Raw genomic sequence first — 18,134 nt, 5'->3', positions numbered from 1 at the left:
AGAGTATAGAAATCCCAAAAATATAAGCAAACATACATGGTCAAATGCCTTCTGACCAAGATATCCTTAAAGATCAGAGAACAAAAAAGTTTCTCATGAGCTAAAACTGTCCACAAATGCCTGGGCTTCCACTTTGGTAGGGAACGCCCTATGCCTGGAAGCATGGAAGAAAGCATGGATGACCCTTTGTTCTGAAGTGCTCTTCCTAAGTAAAGTGGTTCCCCAAGACCCTCAGTTCTCAGAATTTCAGGACAACTGATGCTGGGGAGACATGGCTGGGTGTCGCTAACCCTGGTGCTGAACACCGGCTGCTCCCTGGTGGTGTCCACGGTGCTGAATAAGTATAGCCAGGCAGTTAAAAGCTGTTCTCCCAAAGGGGCCACTGGGACCCTGGTGTGCCTGGTTTTGTTTTCTTTTATTTTCTGTCTTCATGACTGCTTTCCAATTTGAAATAGCAAATTTTTAATGTAATGTATTTGTTTATTATGGAAAATAGCAAATATATTCAAAATTACAATACTATAATGAACTTCAAAGTACCCATCTCTCATTCTCAATTAATCAACTCATGTTTGATCAACTCCCAACCACCCTTTTACAACTAGATTATTTAAAGCAAATCACAGATATTCTATCAATACATTCATAAATACTTCCATGTGGACCTCTAAAAGATAAGGATTCTCTGAAAACATAATCAGATGTGAATATAACAAAAATGTAATGATTATTCCTAGACATCACCACCTATCAAGTTTGTACACGTGATCAGGTTACTGGATGGAATGAAAAGCTCAGTGGAGTTAAGGAACCTGCCTGAGGATGCCTAGTAAGACCAGGACTTCATGAGGGGGCAGAGGTCACCTCTATGTTATAAGGTCACCACCACCCCAGATTGGCATATGCGGTCCTTCTTGCCACAAAGGACATTGAGAAAGCCCAAGGCACAGGGTTCAGACTCAGGAAGGTGGTCACACTCATGGGGTGATATTTGAGTACCATGGGGCCCAGGAATGACAGGCTCCAAAGACGCTTCTGCCCAGAGAAGTCTGGGCCAAATCTAGCTAAATCAGAATCTCTACAGTATAGTCAGAAGCATCAGTATTTCTAACCAGAATCCCAGTGAATAGTCAGGGTTGAACCTCAGACTGACTTGTACTTGAATAATCACTTCATCACTGAATGGCTGTGTGACCTAAGTCAAGTCTCTTCACCTCTCTGAGCCACAAGTTCCTTTGTTTAATTTGCCATGGCCCACCCCTATCCTACCTTTGTACTTTCAGTTCCCTCCTGGAATGGCTTTCTAGCCAACCCAAATTATAAGTATCTGTAAAGAGCCATTTCAGAAAGCAGTTCCTCTGTTGCTATCCCCCTCCTGAAATAACCTTTTCTCCCTCTGAACTCTGTGGCAAAAATTGTCTGTGTTAAAGGATCAGAGCAGAGCTGCAGGACACTTAGCAATCAACTGGTCCAACCCCCAGATTTTAAGACAAGGAAATGAGGGAACTGATTAAGGAATGGATTTTCCCAGTGTCACAGAGTAGGGGCAGGAAGAAGCAATGATAATCTAGGCCTCTTTCTGCTGCATGAAGCACACACTTCAGTTTCCTCACCAACAAAAAAGGGAGGATAATAACCTCCTAGGGTAGCGGTGAGAATTAAATGAGATAATGGGCTTTGTAAACTGTGAGGGAATATGAACTTGTGAGAGTTTCACTGTTACCCTCATGGAAACTGGAATAGCAGCATGTGAATCTCTTTTGGCAGGGATCTGCCCGAGGCATCAGGAAACACCAGCAGACAATTACTACTCAGAAATCAGGGTGAGAAACTTGTAGCCAGCCCAGGAATGTGGCCTGAAAACAGGAGTCACAGTCCCAGGACCCAGGAATACTCAAGACCCCAGGACTCAAGCCATTAGCAAACTTGACAGGAGGCCATGGTGCAGGGACTGCAAAGGACCCACAGCTCCTCCATGTTCTGTCTTGATTTTTCAGTCCTTGTTCCCTCTTTTCTGAACATTACTCCCTATCATTTGATATTTGATGCAGCCTGGAAGAAGCATTACATTTTCTCTAATAAATATTCGACCAGCAGAGAGGCAACAGAGGACAGTTTAGCCCCAGTGGCTCCTGGACAGGGGTGTAGGAGTACAGAGACTCCTGTACACCCTCACTCTCTGCCCTCTCTTCTCCCTTTTTCGATCCCCTGGCCCACAGGTCTTCCCTAACTCCATGCACTCACTCACTTTTCACTCACCCCTTTGCTCCCCTGCTCTCAACTTTCCCATGACTGCCCCAATCCCAACTCCTCATCATGGCTCACAGTGTCCTCCACACCTGGCTGCTGCCCACCTCTGCCCTTTCTATCCAGGATAACCCCTCATTTATGTGGCTCCAGGCACCAGGCTGTTTCCTATTCCTTGAACACACCAACTCCATTCTTGCCTCAGGGCCTTTGCATTCAGTATTCCATCTGCTTGTAAAACTCTGCCCTCAGGTCCGTGCCTCTCATCCTCAGGGTCAACTCAAATATCACCTACACAGGGAAGTCCTCTGGACCACCTTCTCCAATTTTACCCCTCCACCCACAATGTCATGTTCACTCCAGTCTCACAGCACTATCAGTCCTTGGAACAACTTTATTTAGCATTGCTGCACCACCCTCCTCCATGAGAAGGAAAGTTTTGTTCACAGCTGTATACTGAGCCTCTAACTCCTGAAGTGAAAGCTGAGTGAATGAATGATTGAATGATGTCTCTATCTCTTTGGTATATATATTTATTCATTTGTTCCGCTTTCCTTGGCTCATGCTTCCTTTTTTCTACCCTCCCCATCTCTGCTTGGATTCCGCATCTCCTAAGCACCTGGCCAGGGACACACTGTTCATTTCGCTCTGAAATCAGGAAGTGACCTGCAGGAGGGTCCAGTGCCCAGTATCCTCTCTACCTGAGAGGCAGAGGGAAAATGGGAAGGGGTGGAGGCATTGCTGGACCATAAACATTCCTAAGGAATTGGGAGAAGAGTCTGTGGTGGGAAAACTGGGGGCACCCCACAACAGTACATGCAGCTGCTATTTGGAAAAGACTGTGAGCACTCTTGCTCCTTCCACCCACCACCGATCTCCTGCTGGAGTCTCCCACTGGATGGACCAATAGAAAGTCAGAGACCAAGGCTGCAAAAGGGGGCAGATGTGCAGTAACCCCTTGGGGATCACTGCAGGACAGAGAAAGACAGAGAAAGATCCAAGTGTGGGAAGCCTCTGTCCCATCATACCCAATGGCTCCCTGACCTCTGATCTGGGCATCTGGTCTTTTCTTATCTTCTCTAAAGGGCTCTGCAAACATTACTCTGTGACATATCTCAGTCCCTCTTCCCAGGAGATGGCATCCCCAAACCTCCCCAGTATGAAAATTATGGAGCCAATATGTGTGCAAGGTGACAAAGGCACACAGTGCCCCAGGGACACAACAGCAGGCCAGGCCTCTACCCAAAGAGATGTACCTGAGCCCCAAGGAATGGAGGGCTCCAGAGCACCTGGTGCAACCCCTTTCTGCTTCCAGGATAAGACTCTGAGAGGAAAGAGGACCATTCCCCTGGTCTCTGAGCTCCAGGAGACAGAAAGAGGCAGGCCTCACTCAGGGCTGAATCACTCAAAGCCCAGGGGACAGATGTGAGCACAGAAGATGAAGCCTGAACAGGGTCAGGAGAGGCCTGTCCCTGGGCAGGCCCAGCCCAGCACACTCAGGCCTGATGGGCATCCAGAGGCTCCAGGGTTGATGCTGTAGCAGGATCTGCTCCAGGCTGGAGGGGGGCCTGCTTTCAGGTTCCTGAGCACAGGAAGGCTGCAGGGTGGTCAAAACCCATTAGAGCAAGTTTTTAGAGCCTCAGGGTTCCTTGAAGGGGAAGTGAAGCCAGGATGGGGCAATCCCCACCTCAGCCCGGAGTCACTCTTCTGCCAAATTCTGGTTGAGCTGTGAGTGAATAAAGCTTCCAGGTGTGGGCACTTCCTGGGGGGCAGCACTGATTTCCTTGCTTTAAAAATGGCTGGGGATGGGGGAGAAGCAGTGGGAGAGGCAGGTGAGGGGCTGGTGGGGGAAGAGGAGCCAGCCTTACCTGGGCTGATGTGGGGACAGGGGAACAGCCTGGAAGGAGGGAACTGGAAAAGCAGGGACCCAGCTCCCTGTAGACTTCAGCATAGTGATGACAGCAGGCAGCTCACAGAGACTGAACTACATGGTTGGTCTATTCGCATGTCCAGCACCAAGCAGTGCACAAAACCATGTGCAGATGGCTGTGCAGGTAAATGGACAGAGGGACATGGGTGGGTGGTTGAGGATGTGGAATGCATTGCCCAGGGTCTAGGGAAGTCATGGTGTGATGGTTGGGTTCATGTGTCAACTTGGCTGGGTGGCCTAGCTGTCTGGTCAAGTGGGCACTGGCCTGACGATTGCTGTGAGGCTATTTGAGGCTGGTTGGTGGACCAACGGGCTGGTTTGTCCGATCATCAGTCAATTGACTGCAGCTGACTGATGACTCATCAAGGGGCGTGCTTCCACAGTGAGAGAATGCAATTGGCTGGATTTGGTCCCGGTGATCAGTTGGAGGCTTATAAGCCGGACGGTTAGAGAACCTTCACTTCTTCTTCAGCTGCTCAGTGAAGCTTTTCCTGAGGAGCTCGTCGAAGTTGCCAGTTCATTTCCTGAGGAGTTTGTCAAAGTTGTTGGTTCTTTTCCTGAGGAGTTCGTCAAAGTTGCCGGTTCGTTTCCTGAGGAGTTCGTCAAAGTTGTCGGTTTGTTTCCCGAGGAGTTCGTCGGACGTCTTCCTTGGAGTTGACAGCTTGTTGACGGCTCTGCAGAATTTGGATTCGTGCGCTCCCGCAGTTGCGTGAGTCACTTTTACAATTTGATAATAAGAGACATCTCTCATTGATTCTATTTCCAAGGAGAACCCTAACTAATACACATGGTGCCACACACCACCCAGCACAGCCCCTCCTGCTTCCTGATGTAAGACCCAAAGCCCAGACCCTCTGGCTCCCTGCCCACCTCACTTGAGTCACCTGAGCCAGGCCTTCATCCTGGAGTAGATGTCGAGGGCCCAGATTCTCAGCAGGCCCTGCACCCAGCTGAGGTCTGCAGGCATCTCTGGAAGCCAGGCCCTACCCTGGAAGATGGACCAGCCTCAACAATGCCTGAGAATACCCTAGAGGGCAGACAGCCACGCCCACCCTCCCCAGGGCCCAGAGAAGAGTCATGGGCACTGTGAGCCAAGGAACAAGGCCTACAAGTAATGGGAGTGGGGCTCAGAGGGCCCAAGCAGTGCTGCCCAACCCCACATAGCAGCTCGGAACCAGAGGCACCTGTGGTGGCATGATGGGTCAGGGAGGATCCAGGATGGACTTGAACTTGGTGGAAGCAACTGGGTACTTGGAGTCATCAACTCCACAAGACCCCTCCATGGCAGCTCCTAACCTCCTCTGGCTTCCCAGACTGTCCTTCCCCTCCTCTCCTTCCTGGCCCAGCTCAACCCAGTATTTCTTCCCCATGTTGCCACTCACCTCCACCTACACACTTTTGGCCACTGCATCCAAGCAGCCAAGGACCTTCCTAAAACATACCTCTGACTGGAGCCCTCTCTTTATGAAAACTCCCAAGGCTTCCAGACCTCACCAGGCTCCTGGGCCCCATCTCATGGAGCACTCCAGCTCTTGGCCTCAGCTGGAACAGCCTCCCTTTCTGATCCTTGAATGGGACATACTCCTTTCTGCCCTAGGATTTTTGCACATACTGTTCCATTTCTTGGAAGGCTTCTCCCTTCCCTCTATGCCTAGTGAACTCCTAATCACCCTTCAGGTTATAGCTTCAAATTCATCTCCTCTGGGCAGTCTTCCTGACAAGATAGCTCTAGTGTGAACTGTCCCAGCTCACAGGCAGTGTAGACCTCTCCTGGGGAGCTCTAGACAGAGGTGTGGATGCAAGGGTGTATGTGTTGGGATTTGTGGGCATGAGGGGACCATGAGGCTAGTATTGAGGTCTGGGTCTATGCTGCTCCCTCTCCCCCAGCCAGGGCTTGACCCCTGATGGGCTCAATAATTTTGGTGAAATGAATGGACAAATGATGGAGAGTGATCCATTCATTGAAGATTTAGAGCAGTGCAGGCTTAACCTCAGCCACTCTACCTGGGAGGGCCTCATTTAATGGGAAAGGAACTCAAGGATCAGAGAGGTCAAGAGACCTGTCCCCAGTCACCCAGCAAAGCTGAGCCAGACCCACTGCTAGGAACAGCACATTATCTCTGAGGCCCCAACAGATGTAGGGATGGACCAAACATCACATGGACAGTAAGGGGCAGAGCCAGGCTGCCCCACATTTCCATACCTGCTACCCCACTACCTCCCCATTGGGCTAATGTTTCAGAGGAGACCACCAGGGCACCAGGACACACAGCCAACTCCAGGCAGGGCAGGAGAGCAGCTGGCCCAGCCCCTCCCCTCCCACCTCTGCACACCAGAGTGTCAGCCATGCTTCCTGCCATGGGGGCTGGTCTCCACCACAACCCTGGCCATAAGCCACCCCTTCCCAGAATCCCTGGCCTGTCCTTACCTTCTGTTCTGGAAGTAGAAATACTCAAAGGGCAGCATGCAGGGTAGCAGCAGGTACTTCAGCACCCACCCAGGCCCAAAATGTGAGAATTGAGCTCAGATGCCGGGGTCCATTTCATATGCTCTCCTCTGTGCTGTAAGAGAAACCAAGCATGGCCCAGTACACATGGTGGCCATGGATGGGAGCCCCTCCCACCCCTGCAGCCAGCTCCTTCTAATGTCACCCTGAGGGCAGGCAGCCAGAGCCACTCCCAAGCTCTCACAGTCCCCAGAGGGTGCCCCCTTCTGCAGAGGAAGTAACAACCATTGGTCAAGCCCCTACATGTGCCAGTGGGAAACCAGACCCTCAGCCTGGCATACCTCACCATTGTCCATGAAATGGGCATGGTGTGCCCTTTACACAGATGAGGAGACTGAGGGTCAGAGTGTAGAACTCACTTGAGCAAAGACCATTGCCAGGAAGGAGTAGGGCATGTATGGACCCCATGCCTGTCAGATTCTGAGCTCTTCCACCCCTCCTGTCCCTCTGAGAAGTCTGTCTATGGACCCCAGGATGGAAGACATGCCCCCATCATGCCCCCCTTTATAAAAGTAACATGTTGTTGTCATTAATAACACCAGCTGCAGCTCTGACCACAGTGACCATTTTGGATCCCTGTTCACTGACCTGACCAGAGTGGAAGAGACCAGCCTGAGAGCCGTGGGCCATGAGAGGGGCACATGGGCAAACTGGCCCCTGACCACAGCTAAGGGCAAGACCTACACCAGCAACCTCAGCCCCAGCCCCTGCAGCCCAGACACAGCCTATGGGTTGGATCCACCCCTATCTGTTGTGCATCTGAGCACAAGTCTCCTCCAGGCACCTATGCTCCCTTCCCTGTAATATGGGGGTACCTGCAGGACCTACTAACCTGGGCAGGTGTGAGGATTAAAGGAGGCCTGTAAGGGGCAGCCCCAGCAGGTACCAGGTCCCTTCCCAGAGAGAGGCTGGCTGGAGGTGGTTCTCTGTTGCTCCCCAGTGGCTGCAGGGATGCATCCAGGGCTTAGGAGTCCAGAGCTGGGAGCACACAGGCTCAGTGCAGATCCAGGCCATCAGGCCATCCTGCCACCATTGTGGGGGCTGCAGCCCTGTACAGGCACCCTTCTTATCCCCCTCCTGTTTTCCACCCCTGATGTACCTGCTCTGCCTTTGGCTGTCATCTCCACTCCTCTCAGCCTCCTACCTCTTTGGCTTCTCCTCCCATCTCAGTTCAGGAAACTCCAGGACTAGAACTCAGAGCAGCAGGGAGCTCTGCAAGGCAAGGGCCACCCCATCCCCATACACCACCTCAGGGGCTCCCCACCTCCCTCCTGCAGCTTTTGAGGTCAACTGCTTGGCCCTCTCAGGCCTTCACCCCTGAACTCATTACTGCTATGGACCTCTCAGCTCCTCCCCAGGGCCTCTGCACATCTGTCCCCTTTGTGCACAGGCTGCTCATCCCCTTCTCTTTTCCTAGACAACTCCTTTCAAGTCTCACTTACATGCTGCATAAACCCACCCCCACCACCATTACCTGTGCCTGTGGAGCCCTGTTCTTTCCTGTGGTTGCACTTGTGACATTTGTGTCTCCAAGAAGGACAGCAGATTGAGGGTTCAGAGCAATACTCCTGCTTCTGCCAGTTACTAGCTCTGTAACCTGATGCAAGTCACTTAGCCTCTGAGTGTTGCTTTTGCTTCATGTGTACAATGGGGATATTTCACAAGCCTCTGAGTGTTTTTTGGAGGATGAAATAATTCCAACTGTATCTGGGAAGACCAGAAACCTCTGTGTGGGTCATTCTTTTATCCTTCAGCCTCTCCTGCCCTTTTCAGGGTAGAGGGTGAGACTTGCCTTTCTTGGGCTCAGATATGGTTTTCAACCCCAATTAAAAGCTCAAAACCTTGGTGAGTCCCTTGTTCTCTCTCTCTGAGCTTCAGTTTCCCCATCAGTGAAACTGGGTAAGGATTACACCCAGGTTGTGGTGAGGGCTGGAGGGCACATCATGCAAAATGTCCCTGGTGCCACAGCTGGCACTGAGAAGGTTCTCAGAAATTGGGGGGTCTGCCCTCCTCTGGGCCATGAGCACCATGAGGTGGGGCCCTGGCCAAGACCCTCAAGTGGGGGGTACCTGGTAGGAGATAAGTACAGGGAGGGAGGGGCAGTACCAGCCTCCAGTTCTGGTGAAAGCTGCTTTTAAGTTGGGCACAACCTTGACCACTACATTGGGCACTGCCCAATTCAGAGCCAGGCCTGCCTTCTTGTCTTGGTCACAGCTGACATCCTGGGTTCCAACAGCTGTGGACAGGGGCTCCTCAGACACCAAAGTTCACAGCACTGGCTCCTTGGTGAGTCCTGGGGCAGTGGAGGCAGGGTGTATAGGACAGGTCAGCCTTTCCAGAAGGTCACAGAGAAAATGACACCTTTTGAATGTCCACACTGTCCATGCCAGCCTCAACCCCCAACACCCAAACTTAGCTCTAGTGACCTGCTGTGGGAAGGACTCCAGGCTCATCCCAAATCACCCCTTCCTGCACTCCCCCAGCCTGGCTCTTCTCCCTGTTTCCTGTCCCTTTCAAGAGACAAATCAGAGCCCAGGCCCCAAAGACACAATCCAGAGTTCAAATCCTGGTTCCAATACATGCAAGCTAGCTGACCTAATTGCCCTCTGCCGCAGTTTCCCTTCCTGTGAAAGGGGAGCATTGTGACCTGCTTCATACAGTTCTTCTGAGAATTCAGTGAGATACATATGTAAGCCGGGCCCGGGGCTGGGCACATGTCAGGTTCTTAGCTGATGCTTCCTACTGCACTACTTGTTTTGGGCTCTAGCCCAGGGCATCAAGGACAAGGTCTGAAGACTGAAAAAACACCTCAACAACACGAACATGTGGGATCACAGCCAAGGTCTCCAGGCCAGAAGACCTCTCTGGCCTACCTACCAACTGTGGTCACACATGGACACACATACATACACAAATACACACACACACACACACACACACACACACACATACATATCTCCTGCCACACTGAGTTACTGTTCTCTCAAGGCACCTGCTTCTGTTACTGCACTCTTGTTCTCTCTGCCTAGAATGGCCTCTCCTTTTCTGTCTGCAACCTTGCTATGCTCTTCATAACCAAAGCCCTGCTCATCTGTCACCATCTGCAGGAAGCCTTCTTCCCCTGCCCCCAGGCTGTGTCTGGTGCCCCCTATGTGCTCCCACAGCCCTGGAAGCCCTCCCTCAGGGACCCTATCTCCCTGAGGATAGGGCAGGATCTGTGTGTCATCCCTCTCTGGTTCCCCCAATCAGGGCAAGCCCAGAGCAGAAATTGCAGAAGAGAATGAGTGAGCCCAGGTCCGTAATGCACCCACACCCTGGAGGCAGCATCCACCTGGGGCTAACCAGGGGTGGAACTGTCCTCTGGTTGTCAGCTATGTGGGTGTAGGTCACCTACTGCGCCACTCCAGGAATCCCAAGGCATCCGGGGAGCCTTGTCTGCAGTGGTCGGCCACTACCTGTCAACACACAGGGCAGCTCTGGTGGGAAGGCCTGTACCCATCCCCTGAGCTATTAGCCACAGGCCAGAGATCTGCCTTCAACCAGAGGTGACCAGCCCAGTCTACACTCCCCAAGTGACCCAGTCAGAAGGACCCAGGGACCCCAGCTCTCACCAGAAAGGGCCACAGGAGCACACAGGCTGCTTCTGCCTCCCATTTCACTCCTCTCCTCTGAGACACCCTTACTGGCTGCTCTTGCTCAGACCCCCTCCCCCACCTCAGTTCCCTCCTCCAGCCTGAGGTGGCTGGGACATCACCTGGCACTGGCAGTTCACAGGTGCCCTTTGCCCCTTCAATGTCTACTTCCAGGACCAGCTTGAGATGGAAAGGGGAACCCAGGAGCCATGGCTGCCCACCTGGGTCAGAGCCCCTCTAGTGGGGGCTGTGGAAGGGGCTCTATGTGACCTCACTGTGTGACCTTGGGATGGCTGCACCACCTCCCTGGGGACCACTGTTTCCTTGTCTGTAAAATGGAGCTGATACTTTCTGTGGGAAGGCTCAGAGTAAGTGACAATGACCTTGTTTTGTCAACTGTAAAGCACTCTGCAAACATGAGAGGTATGAAGAGATGGGGAGGCCAGGCCACAGGTGGGGCAGAGGAGTGTGCTATGATGATAACCTGTTTGTGTTAAATTACCTATTTTCCAGAAACACCAAGGGGCAAAACACAGGAAATATGTGTCTGTGGCTCATCTTCTTGTCAGCTTGAGCCTTGCCTCTAAAATGGTAAGTAAGTTGGACCACATTTGAGGGCTGCAGTGGAGAACTTGGGACTGGGGCAGGCTGGGGTGGAGTCCTGGGTTTACCACTTGCAGGCTGTGTGACTTTGAACAAGTCACTGTACCTCTCTGTCCCCAGTGTCCCCCTTCAGAAATGGGGATGACAACAGGGGGCACAGGGCAGCCCTGACTGGAAGTCAAGCTTGGAGGTAGCATTGGTCTGCACTCTTGCTGGAGGTGCTGGTCCTAATAGAACCTCATCCAGGGAGGGAAACAACATGCAGGACACAGCTGAGCCCATTCTCTGGAGGCCAGTCCTTCTTAGCCTCTCTTTGGCTGTGTGAATTGGGGTATGTAGCCTCACTGCCCCAAGGCTCAGGGAGGCCCCAGGGACACAGAGCCAGACACACAGGTCTCTCAGTTATGGCCAAGCCCGTATACCTTGTGAGGAGCTACCAGACCTACCTTGGCCTTGGGGTGGAAGAGGGAGAAAGGAGATGCACAACACCAGGAACATTGTCATGTGCCAGGAAAGCCGGGGACCTAAGGATCTCCAGCAGCCAACACCAGAACACCATGGTCTTTGGGGAGAAAGCATTGTCTTGGTGATTTGGGACATCTCCTAGCATTAAAGCTGATATATTCTGAATGCAGACACTTCATCGTACAGAATGTATGGGCTGTTATATCTCTACAGGTGGTCTCTGTAAGGCAAGCATATTTTTGATTGAGTGCTAGACTTTGTATGCAGAAAATTGTAAATATGGTGGATATCTTTCTTCAGAGAATATTTCCCTGCTTTTGTAATGTACCCTGGGAAAATAGAAATCCAGGATCATCTCAATCCAATTTCAGAGATTAGGACCATTCAAAGAAAACTATGGACATTTGAAGATGTAATCAATTCCAGAATCAGCAAAGCTGTCCCATTCAGCCAAATTCTTACCTCCCTAGGATTACATAACTCTAGATGCAGCCTATGCACAGCCAGATTCTCATATCCATGAATTTGAGCCTCTGCTCTGCCATGTGGGCAGTAAACTGTTATATAGAAGGCAGCCTTAAAAGGAAGTGTGTTCCAGCAGATAGAATTAAACAGTATAATACAGGAACATGAGTTATGCTCATAATTTTGTAACTTTACTTTCTGTTCAACTTGGAAAAGTAGTTTAACTTGTGTAATACAGTTCCCAGTAAATTGATGGTAAGAATCTTTCTTTGTGACAATGTGCTTTGAAATCACTGTGTGACAAGTAATATATTACCAGAAAGTATTCTTATTTCACCCTGCATTGTAACCTCTCTGGAAAATGATCTATGCATCATTGTATTTCAATGTATAATGTTGGCAAAAAAAAATGAGGATACAATTGAGAATGATATGGAAAATACTATAATATTTTTCTGCAGGATAGACTCTGAGAGATCTACACCAAGACATATTGTAGCAAAATTGTCAAAATCCAAAGGAAATTGAGGTTTTTGAGAGCAGCAAGAAAGAAGTAATTCTCAAATAATACTAACAGATTTATCAACAGAAACCATGGAGGCCAGAAGACAGTGGGATTACATATTTAAATCCTTATGTAAAAGAACTGTCAACCCAGTGTTTTATATCTGGCAAAATCATCTTTCAAAAATAAAGGAGAAATTCTGACATTTACAAGTAAATAAAAGTTGAAAGAGTTCATTGCCAAAAGAACTGTCCTACAAGAAATGTGAAATGGAGTCCTTTGGGCTGAAGCAAAATGACACTAGACAGTAACTTGGAGCTATAAGAAGAAATAAATGACACTGATAAATGTAATTAGATGTGTAAATATAAAATACTGTATTATTATACTGTTGGTTTGTAATTATTTTCCCCTGTATATGATTTAAAAGGAAAATATGTGAAAAAACAACAACAACAAAAAAGCATGATAGATCTGTGGTAATGGACAGACAGGGTATAAAAATTTCCCCTGAGACACTAACAATGTAATTGCAGAAGGACAGAGATATGTAGAAATAGAAAATTTGAATATTACTTAAATTAGTTTGGTACTACCAACCTAGGTTGTTATTAGTTTAAAATGTCCATTGTATTTACAAAGATAACCATTATGAAAATAACTAAAAAAGTATAACAAAAAGGAAAAAAGAAGGGAATCAAAATAGTACACTACAAAAAAGCAACTAAATACCAAGAAAAAACAGTAACAGAGTAATTGAGGAATAAAAAACATAAAAGACATATAGAAAACAAATAGCTAAATGTCTGAAGGAAATTCTTTCTTTTTGGGTATTACCTTAAAAGTCCATGGATTGAAGATGGCAGAGTGGTGATGAGTGGGTTTTAGTTACTTCTCTGGGGCAGCTGGAAGGTAACCAGGAACTGTGTGGAACAGCCACCTCAGGGAAGTCTGTGATCAGTCACACATCATACAATAGTCTGGAATGGGTGGAGCAGCTGGGATTGCAGTGACACCTGTAAGTTTCCCCAGCCAGATGGCAGGTGCTGCTCCCCACCAGTCACGGCAGACTGCCTTGTAGCTGGTTTCTTGAGGGAGGAGGAAGCAGTCTGTACTGAGAACTGGGAGGGAGGCTCAACCCAGCCCCAGTTGCAGAATTGATTAGCAAACTCAGACTGCTGAATGAAAGCTCCAATCACAAATAAACTAAGACCAGAGACTAGAGAATCTGGAACAATCAGCCCAGTGGAGAGGAGAGAGAGCAAGCAAAAACAGAAAAAAATGAAGACTTTTGGAGTTGGGGGTGTTCAGAATACAGAGAAGGACTGGGCTCCAACAGAAAAGGGCACATACGCAAATCCAGAAAGCTGGGGCTCTTCTCTGAAAAACCAGTTTTTCTCTTTTCTTGTTTCCTCTTTTCTTGCTCTCCAACTCCTTTTCTTTTTGAATTTCAGTAACCCATAGATCTCTGTCAAACTGGACCCCTAGCAAGGACAGAATTAGAGTTGTTTCAGAGTAACGATTCAGTAGGAAGAAATAATAGCCTAAAATCTTATCTTTAAATAGTCTATACTGGAACTGGCAAAACTTGGGGGTGAGGGAAAGACCTTTCTTTTTTCTTTTTCTTTTTCTTTTTTGTTGTTTTTTTTTTCTTTCTTGAAAACAACTATTCTAAGTAGCCCATTACAGAAAGCCTCAAAGATTTGCAATTGGTTTCTAGACCAGGCAAGAGTGGAGGTAAGATAGCTCTGAGAGACAAAGCAATAAGTCTAGTGAGTGAGGGAATTCCCTAAATGGCTTAACTTCACAAGAAAAGGAGAGGGCAGAGCACAGCTCAGGTGACAGCCCTCTTTCAGAGAACTCAGTGCCCAGGGGCTGGAAAACAGAAACCAGCTTGAGTCAACCATGTCCCCAACAGGGACAAGGTCTGCAGAGAATTAAAGGCACCTGTGAGCCAGCTAACAGAGGTTTTCTGGATGCCAATGGCCTTTCCCCAGTGAAGGAACCCTTTGTTGATGCTTTACCTTGGTCACTTTATGGCCTTAAGACAGTAACTTGTTAAACAAATAAACACCCTTTATAAAAGCCAAAAATAAATAAATAAAAATAAAAAATAAAGTCACCTGTGATACCTCTTTTCACTGGTGTGGGAGCTGCAGGTTGACAAGTGCCACCTGATGAACAAGATAGGTGAAGCACAGAGTCTACAGGCTTCACAGGAGTGTCTGACAATCTGCAGATTCTTATTCTCAGGAAAACATCATACCCTCCTCCTGAGACTTGGGCCTGTTTGGACTGGGAAAATCTGATTGGGGATGATCATATCTGAGGAGACCCCCTCAGAAAAAGGTTATATAGTGGTAGAGGAAGAACCAGAAAAACAAAAGGTGAAAAATTCTGATCAACTAAACAGAAGTTATGGTAGAGGTCTAGAATAAGTTGAACTGAATTCCAAAGAACAGAAGGAGAACAAAGCAAACCAACAAGAAAACACTAGGTAAAAGAGTGAAAATGAGCCTCAGAGTAAATTAATCAAGAAAACCAGATGCCTAGACAGCTTAACATAACAAACCATACTAGGAAACAAGAAAATATGGACCAGCCAAAGGAACAAACTAACACTTTAACTGAGATACAGGAATTGAAACAACTAATTAATAACTAAACAGATCTCTCAAATCAATTAAAAAATCAAGTCAAAAATTAATTCAATGAGCTGAGGGAAGACATGGCAAGAGATGAAATATGTAAAGAAGGACATTGGGCAAACATAAAGAGGAACTTGAAAGTATGAAAAAGCAAATGGGAAGAAAGACTCTTATGGGAAGAAAGACTCAGTAGAAGACATGAAAAACACAACAGAGATTTACAACATCAGATTTGAAGAGACAGAAGAAAGGATAAGAGACAGCTGAAAGCCTACACATAAAGGAATGGATAGGGAAAAGAATGGAAAAATATGAGCAGGGTCTTATGGAAATGAATGACAACTTGAAGCACATGAATATACATGTTTTGAGTGTCCCAGAAGGAGAAGAGAAGGGAAAAGGGGCAGAAAGAATAATAGAAGAAATAATCACTGAAAATTTCCCAACTTTTATTAAGGCTTAATACTATAGATTCAAAATGTGCAGCATACTCCAAACAGAATAGATCCCAATAGACCTACTCCAAGACACTCACTGATGAGACTGTCCAATATCAAAGACAAAGAGAGAATTCTGAAAGCAGTAAGGGAAAAGTGATCCATCACATACAAGGGAAGCTCAATAAGGCTGTGTATAAATTTCTCCACAGAAACAATAGATGTGAGAAGGCAGTGGTGTGATATATTTAAGATACTGAAAGAAAAGATCTGCCAACCAAGAATTCTATAACTGTCAAAATTGTCTTTCAAAAATGAGGGGGAGATCAAAGTATTTTCAGACAGACATACACTGAGAGAGTTTTGAGTAAGAGACCTGTGGTTCAAGAAATACTAAAGGGAGTGCTAAAAGCTGATAGAAAAATGCATAAGAGAGAAGTTTGGAAAAGAGTGTAGAAATTGAGACTATCAGGAAAGGTAAAAGGAGAGACAGAGAGAGAAAAAATAAGTTATGACATATAAAATCCAAAAGACAAAATGGTAGAAGCAATTACTGCACTTACAGTAACAACATTAAATGTCAATGAATTAAATTCCCCAATAAAAAGACACAGACTGGCTGTATGCATTAAAAAACAAAATCCATCTATATGCTGTCTACAAGAAAGTCACTTCAGACACAAGGACAAAAATAGGCTGAAAGTGAAAGGTCAGAAAAGGGTATATCACACAAACAGCAACCAGAAAAAAGCTGGAGTACCTTTATTAATATCAGACAAGCTAGACTTCAAATGTAAAACAATTAAGAGATAAAGAAGGCCATTATATGTTAATAAAATGGACAATTCATTAAGAAAACATAACAATCATAAATATTTATGCACAGAGTCAGAGTGCCCTTAAATACATGCAGCAAACACTGTCAATACTGAAGGGAGAAGTAGATACCTCTGTAATAATAGTTGGAGACTTCCATACACCACTATGACCAATGGATAGAATATCTAGACAGAGGATCAATAAGGAGATAGAGATGTTGAGTTGTACGATAAATCATCTAGACTTCACAGACACAGAACACTACACCCTACAACAGGAGGATACACATTTTTCTTAAGTGCTCATGAATCATTCTCTAGGATAGACCACACATTGGGTCATAAAGCAAGTCTCAAAAAATTTAAAAGAACTGATATTATACAAAACACCTTCTCTGACCATAATGGAATCAACTTGGAAAACAATTACAGGCAGAAGTTTGGGAAATTCACAAATATATGGAGGCCAAATAACACAATCTTAGACAATGAGTGGGTAAAGGAAGAAATTACAAGGGAAATCACTAAATACCTTGAGGCAAATGAGAAATGAAATCACAACAATTCAAAACTTTTGGAATGCAGCAAAGGTGGTACTGAGAGGAAAATTTATTGCCCTAAATGCCTATTTCAAAAGAGAAGTAAGAGAAAAAAATGATGAATTAGCTGCTCATCTGGATAAACTAGAGAAAGAACAGCAAGCTAACCCCAAAGCAAACAGAAGAAAAGAAATAACAAAGGTTAGAGTAGAAATTAATGAAATTGAGAACAGGAAAACAATAGAGAGAATCAACAAAACTGAAACTTACCTCTGTGAAAATAAATAAAATCAATAGAACCTAAGCTAGGCTAACAAAAATAAAAAAGGGAGTGGATGCAAATAAACACAATCAGAAATGAAAAAGGGTACATAACAACTCAACACACAGAAATAAAGGAGATAATGAGAGGATACTATGAGCAACTAAATGCTGATAAATTAGACAACCTAGATGAAATGGACAACTTCCTAAAAAAGCATGAACAACCAACATTGACTCAAGAAGAAATAGATGACCTCAATATAACAATCACAAGTAACTGATGGAATTGGTCATCAGAAACCTCCCAAAGATGAAAAGCCCAGGACCAGATGGCTTCACATGTAAATTCTACCAAACTTTCAAGAAAGAATTAGTACCAGTCCTGCTCAAATGCTTCAGAAAATTGAAGATGAGGGAAAGCTACTTAACTCATTTCATGAAAATAACATCACCCTAACGCCAAAGTCAGATAAAGATACCACACATGCAAAAAAGAAAATTATAGACCAATCTCTTTAATGAATATAGATGCAAAAATCCTCAACAAAATACTCACAAATTGAATCCAGCAGCACATTAAAAGAATTATACACCTTGATCAACTGGGATTTATTCCAGGTATGCAAGGCTGGTTCAACATAAGAAAATAAATTAATGTAATACACCACATCAATAAATCAAAATGGAAGAACCGCATGGTCATCTTGATTGAGGAAGAAAATATATTTGACAAAAGTCAACATCCTTTCTTGATGAAAATACTTCAAAGGATAGGAATGGAAGGAAACTTTCTCAATATGATAAAGACAATATATGAAAAACCCACAGCTAACATTGTTCTCAGTGGGGAAAGACTGAAAGCTTACCTTCTAAGATCAGGAACAAGATAGGGATGCTCACTGTCACAACTGTTGTTCAACATTGTGCCGGAAGTTCTAGCTAGAGCTATTAGGCAAGAAAAAGAAATAAAACTTTCCAAATTGGAGAAGAAGAAGTAAAACTTTCACTGTTTACAAAGAGTATGAACCTCTATGTAGAAAATCCAGAATAATACATAGCAAAGCTACTAGAGCTA

The 18,134-nt window shown here is 46.3% G+C and overlaps 1 pseudogene; it reads right to left on the bottom strand.

The window, feature by feature from the left end:
- Window positions 1-5,057: 5,057 nt before the first annotated feature.
- LOC119542515 overlaps window positions 5,058-18,134 on the bottom strand; it is a 230,353-nt pseudogene continuing 217,276 nt past the window's right edge.

The sequence above is a fragment of the Choloepus didactylus genome, chromosome 8 (assembly GCF_015220235.1).
Source record: "Choloepus didactylus isolate mChoDid1 chromosome 8, mChoDid1.pri, whole genome shotgun sequence".
NCBI classification, from domain to species: Eukaryota; Metazoa; Chordata; class Mammalia; order Pilosa; family Megalonychidae; genus Choloepus; species Choloepus didactylus.
The sequence above is the reverse complement of the archived record's forward strand: the minus strand, read 5'-3'. Positions and strand labels throughout refer to the sequence as shown.